Source organism: Terrapene carolina, unplaced genomic scaffold (genome assembly GCF_002925995.2).
Source record: "Terrapene carolina triunguis isolate 2854851 unplaced genomic scaffold, T_m_triunguis-2.0 Scaffold93, whole genome shotgun sequence".
Taxonomy (NCBI): domain Eukaryota; kingdom Metazoa; phylum Chordata; order Testudines; family Emydidae; genus Terrapene; species Terrapene triunguis.
In genome coordinates this window covers 28,354,005-28,360,769 of record NW_020664444.1, presented here as the reverse complement: position 1 = coordinate 28,360,769, position 6,765 = coordinate 28,354,005, and positions in this window count along the sequence as shown.

The following is a 6,765-nucleotide window of genomic DNA, read 5'->3' as shown; positions in this document are numbered from 1 at the left end:
GTGTGGGGTGCAGGGCAGAAGGCTGGGTGTTGCGGGGCAGAGGGCAGAGGGTGTGGGGTGTGTGTGGAGGTGCAGGGCAGAAGGCTGGTTGTGTGTTGCGGTGGGGGGGGTTCAGGGCAGAGGGCTGGGTGTTGGGGGAAGGTCAGGGCAGAGGGCTGGGGGTGTGTGGGGGTGCAGGGCAGAGGGCTGGGGGGGGTGTGGGGTGCAGGGCAGAAGGCTGGGTGTGTGTTGCGGTGGGGGGGTTCAGGGCACAGGGCTGGGAGTGTGTGGGGGTGCAGGGCAGAAGGTGCTCGGCTCGAGGGGGTGCTCCCAGCCTCCTGCCCTGAGCGGCTCAACGCAGGAGGCTGGAAGGGATATGCCCTGTTCCACCCCCTTCCCCAAGGCCCGTCCCTACCTCTCTCTGCCTCCTCTATGGAGCAGCGAGCATGCTGCCGCTCGGCTCGGCTCCGCTCCCCCTCCCCCTCGCAAGGGCCATCGCCGGCAGGGAGAGGGGGGAGAAGGGGCCGGAACACACCAAGCTGTGGGAAGAAACGGGGGAGGGGGGAAGCTTGGTCCTGCTGCAGCCAAGTTTCCCTCCTCCCCCTTGATCCCCCAGCGTGGCGCTTTCCAGTCCCTCCGCTCCTCCTCCTCCTCTCGGTGGGCAGCAGCGTGCCACTCAGAATCAGCTCGCGTGCTGTCTTTGGCATGTGTGCCGTAGGTTGCTGACCCCTGGACTAGGGCCTTGACTAAGCTCTGCTAAAATCCTAGCCGGTGCTCCCAGAACAATTGATTTTTTTCCAATCTCTTTATTTTAATTTTTCCCTAAGCCTAGGAAAGTATGTACAATAATCCTTATGTAGGGGGTTGTCTGTACTGAGTTTCTGTTTTCAAACTCCAATCATTTTTGCCTGGAAATTGAAGTGTAGTTAGAACTAACAGTGGGGAAAGTGTATTTTTCCCCATTCTCCCATAATTCAGAAACAGTTTTAAAGGGTTCAATCTTTTGTATTAAAAGAAAATAAAAACGACCAGCCTCTGGCAGAAACCAACCATGGAAAATACCAGCCTAAAAGATGTACGTTTCAGAAAGCAGTAAGCATGGGAAAACAAAGGATGATTATGGACATTGTAACTGGCATTGTTACTGGCAACTGCTGTGGTAGAAAACAAAATTTAAAATACTGTATCTTTTGATAAGATATCCTAAATACATTTCAGCTAGATTAAAATACCATTTCTTTGTTTGAGAGACAGGTCATTTTCAGTTTCAGAAAGAATTTATAAGCCAAATGTTAAATATGTTTGTGCCTTAGGGGACTGCTGCTTATTCATCTGAGCTTTGCTACCTAATCTTAGACATTTGTTTATGAATTCAGGGTTTTTTTAGCTATTTGTGTGGAAAATAATTTGTGGAAGTAAAGATAATTACATTGATAAGTAGAAAATAAGGAAATCTAAGGTTTGAATTTAACATTCATGATATTCAAAAGTTTAGAAAATATTTGTATTGAATTATGATGAAAGAAATGATTTTTTTTATTGCTTCAAACATTTTTGTTTGTGAAATAGCACAATATCTTTTTACTGTAAAGCTATTTCTGCTGCACTGAATTTGCAACTCATATTCTAAACTCATATTTTTTTTAAATTAAACCATACGTGAATGCTTTACTAAAAAGGTTTTGTTTAAAATAAATGTACAGCTCTGGAAGTTTCAAGTTAAGTTTTGAGCACTTTTTATTTAAACTGCAAAACAAATTAGATGTTTTCAAACTATGAATGTGAAATGCTCATTTTCTTTACAATACTGTAGTTTGAAATATCTTTTCCCCTTTCACAGCATAAGCTGGCATTTTAAAATCTACTTTAAAACATTGCCTTTTCTTGTTAGATCCATATTTTGTTTGTGTTATTGAACTGTAAGTTTCCAAGATTCAATCAGGCCGGTATTAGCACCTGGGGGGGAAAAGAGAAACCTTTCTGAGTTCCTGTTGACTTGAAAAGCAGCTGTCTCCTAGAGTTCTATGAATATCTTACAATCCTATCACAAACAGTGTTCATATTTACATGGCTCACTTTTGTTATATTTCCTTCACTAAATATTCAGCAAATCTCATACATGCACAATCACTTGAGATTCAAATATCTCCTTAAGTGACACTTGACTAATCATGTCAATGACTCCAGCAGTGAGACATTCTTTATTATTTTGCAGTTCCTCCTAATGAATAAATATGCTGGGTGGGAAAACAAGCCAAAGTTACTGTTATTTCATGTCACCAAAATGGTTTTGGATTCCAAAGCAAAAATAATATATTAAAATTAAACTGTGTGTGAATCAGGGGAATGTAAATAAAACATGCTTTCTTCCCAGCATTGATCTTGGTAGAAATACATTTTGACCTTTTAGGACCCAGTGTGATAATAAGATTTTGAGAACATCTTATAGTGATAACAGTGATAATAAATAATACAAAATAAAGTTAAACATTGACATACATGGATAAGTTATATAATTATGGTGTGGGTTTCATAGATTCATAGATTCATAGATTCTAGGACTGGAAGGGACCTCGAGAGGTCATCGAGTCCAGTCCCCTGCCCGCATGGCAGGACCAAATACTGTCTAGACCTCCCTGATAGACATTTATCTAACCTACTCTTAAATATCTCCAGAGATGGAGATTCCACAACCTCCCTAGGCAATTTATTCCAGTGTTTAACCACCCTGACAGTTAGGAACTTTTTCCTAATGTCCAACCTAGACCTCCTTTGATGCAGTTTAAGCCCATTGCTTCTTGTTCTATCCTCAGAGGCTAAGGTGAACAAGTTTTCTCCCTCCTCCTTATGACACCCTTTTAGATACCTGAAAACTGCTATCATGTCCCCTCTCAGTCTTCTCTTTTCCAAACTAAACAAACCCAATTCTTTCAGCCTTCCTTCATAGGTCATGTTCTCAAGACCTTTAATCATTCTTGTTGCTCTTCTCTGGACCCTTTCCAATTTCTCCACATCTTTCTTGAAATGTGGTGCCCAGAACTGGACACAATACTCCAGCTGAGGCCTAACCAGAGCAGAGTAGAGCGGAAGAATGACTTCTCGTGTCTTGCTCACAACGCACCTGTTAATACATCCCAGAATCATGTTTGCTTTTTTTGCAACAGCATCACACTGTTGACTCATATTTAGCTTGTGGTCCACTATAACCCCTAGATCCCTTTCTGCCGTACTCCTTCCTAGACAGTCTCTTCCCATTCTGTATGTGTGAAACTGATTTTTCCTTCCTAAGTGGAGCACTTTGCATTTGTCTTTGTTAAACTTCATCCTGTTTAACTCAGACCATTTCTCCAATTTGTCCAGATCATTTTGAATTATGACCCTGTCCTCCAAAGCAGTTGCTATCCCTCCCAGTTTGGTATCATCCGCAAACTTAATAAGCGTACTTTCTATGCCAATATCTAAGTCGTTAATGAAGATATTGAACAGAGCCGGTCCCAAAACAGACCCCTGCGGAGCCCCACTCGTTATGCCTTTCCAGCAGGATTGGGAACCATTAATAACAACTCTCTGAGTACGGTTATCCAGCCAGTTATGCACCCACCTTATAGTAGCCCCATCTAAATTGTATTTGCCTAGTTTGTCGATAAGAATATCATGCGAGACCGTATCAAATGCCTTACTAAAGTCTAGGTATACCACATCCACAGCTTCTCCCTTATCCACAAGACTCGTTATCCTATCGAAGAAAGCTATCAGATTGGTTTGACATGATTTGTTCTTTACAAATCCATGCTGGCTGTTCCCTATCACCTTACCACCTTCCAAGTGTTTGCAGATGATTTCCTTAATTACTTGCTCCATTATCTTCCCTGGCACAGAAGTTAAACTAACTGGTCTGTAGTTTCCTGGGTTGTTTTTATTTCCCTTTTTATAGATGGGCACTATATTTGCCCTTTTCCAGTCTTCTGGAATCTCTCCTGTCTCCCATGATTTTCCAAAGATAATAGCTAGAGGCTCAGATACCTCCTCTATTAGCTCCTTGAGTATTCTAGGATGCATTTCATCAGGCCCTGGTGACTTGCAGGCATCTAACTTTTCTAAGCGATTTTTAACTTGTTCTTTTTTTATTTTATCTGCTAAACCTACCCCCTTCCCATTAGCATTCACTATGTTAGGCATTCCTTCAGACTTCTCGGTGAAGACCGAAACAAAGAAGTCATTAAGCATCTCTGCCATTTCCAAATTTCCTGTTACTGTTTCTCCCTCTTCACTAAGCAGTGGGCCTACCCTGTCTTTGGTCTTCCTCTTGCTTCTAATGTATTGATAAAAAGTCTTCTTGTTTCCCTTTATTCCCGTAGCTAGTCTGAGCTCATTTTGTGCCTTTGCCTTTCTAATCTTGCCCCTGCATTCCTGTGTTGTTTGCCTATATTCATCCTTTGTAATCTGTCCTAGTTTCCATTTTTTATATGACTCCTTTTTATTTTTTAGATCATGCAAGATCTCGTGGTTAAGCCAAGGTGGTCTTTTGCCACATTTTCTATCTTTCCTAACCAGCGGAATAGCTTGCTTTTGGGCCCTTAATAGTGTCCCTTTGAAAAACTGCCAACTCTCCTCAGTTGTTTTTCCCCTCAGTCTTGATTCCCATGGGACCTTACCTATCAGCTCTCTGAGCTTACCAAAATCCGCCTTCCTGAAATCCATTGTGTCTATTTTGCTGTTCTCCCTTCTACCCTTCCTTAGAATTGCAAACTCTATGATTTCATGATCACTTTCACCCAAGCTGCCTTCTACTTTCAAATTCTCAACGAGTTCCTCCCTATTTGTTAAAATCAAGTCTAGAACAGCTTCCCCCCTAGTAGCTTTTTCAACCTTCTGAAATAAAAAGTTGTCTGCAATGCAGTCCAAGAATTTGTTGGATAGTCTGTGCCCTGCTGTGTTATTTTCCCAACATATATCCGGATAGTTGAAGTCCCCCATCACCACCAAATCTTGGGCTTTGGATGATTTTGTTAGTTGTTTAAAAAAAGCCTCATCCACCTCTTCCACCTGGTTAGGTGGCCTATAGTAGACTCCTAGCATGACATCACCCTTGTTTTTTACCCCTTTTAGCCTAACCCAGAGACTCTCAACACTTCCATCTCCTATGGCCATCTCTACCTCAGTCCAAGTGTGTACATTTTTAATACATAAGGCAACACCTCCTCCCTTTTTCCCCTGTCTATCCTTCCTGAGCAAGCTGTATCCATCCACACCAACATTCCAATCATGTGTATTATCCCACCAAGTTTCAGTGATGCCAACAATGTCATAGTTGTATTTATTTATTAGCACTTCCAGTTCTTCCTGCTTATTACCCATACTTCTCTCATTTGTATATAGGCATCTAAGATACTGGTTTGATCTTTCCGCCCAGTTTTGTCCTGACCCTCCTTTCTCTCTGCCAATATAGCCCACACTCCATCTCGTTTCCGACCCATCTCCCAGGTCTCCATGTTCCCCACTTACCTGCGGGCTTTGCTCACCTGTCCCCGTCGAACCTAGTTTAAAGCCCTCCTCACTAGGTTAGCCAGTCTGTGTCCAAATAGGGTCTTTCCCCTCCTCGAAAGGTGAACGCCATCTCTGCCTAGCAGTCCTTCCTCAAATAGCATCCCATGGTCTAGGAAGCCAAAGCCCTCCTGGCGACACCATCTTCGCAGCCAGGCATTCACCTCCATGATGCATCTGTCTCTGCCCGGGCCCCTACCCTTGACAGGAAGAATCGAAGAGAATACCACCTGCGCTCCAAACTCCTTCACCCGTACTCCCAGAGCCCTGTAGTCACTCTTGATCCGCTCAGTGTCACACCGCGCAGTATCATTTGTGCCCACATGGATGAGTAGCATGGGGTAGTAGTCAGAGGGCTGGATAATCCTTGACAATGCCTCCGTAACGTCACGGATACGGGCTCCCGGCAGGCAGCATACCTCCCGAGATGAAATGTCAGGGCGACAGATGGGCGCCTCCGTCCCCCTCAGCAGAGAGTCTCCGACCACCACTACCCTACGTTTCCTATTCGCAGTGGTGGCAGCAGACCTCCCAGCCTTAGGGGTACGAGGCTTCTCCTCCTTTACTGTAGGGGGTGATGCCTTCTTTCCTGTATCAAGAAGAGCATAACGGTTACCTATTACCACAGCGGGAGGGTTCGGAGCAGGGGTGGAGCACTGCCTGCTGCCAGAAGTAACCAGCTGCCAGTGTCCACCCTGAGCCATCTCCTCCTCCACCAGTGGTGTATCAGCAGTCCTGTGTACTGGGACAGCTACCTCAGCTGTCTCCACATGGACACTGTCCAGGAATTGCTCGTGGATTCGGATGCTTCTCAACCTAGCCACCTCCTCCTGTAGCTCTCCCACCTGCTGCCTGAGAGATTCCACCAGCAGGCACCTTTCACATTGGATGGTCCCCCCAGCCTGGATATCAGTAAGTGGAAATTGCAAGTTACAGTCTCTGCAAAACCACACCAGGATCTGGGTAGAAGCATCCATGCTCAGGCGCTCTGTCTGGCTACAGGCGCAGGTGGAGGAGACAGAAGCAGTGCTGGCACAGGTGTTGCGGGTCTTCCTAACCATCGTAAGCCTCCCTCTGTCAAACTCCCATCTGCAGCCCCCTGTCCACTGAAAGGGTTGTTTAAGCAAGAAGTTTTGAATGTAGTTGGTAAATAGGTTTTAAGGGGAATAAAGGGAAAACCCTCGCCCCTTTCCTAACTCCCTTGCGAAACTCCCTGTTAGCAGCCCCTGTTCGCAAAAGCTC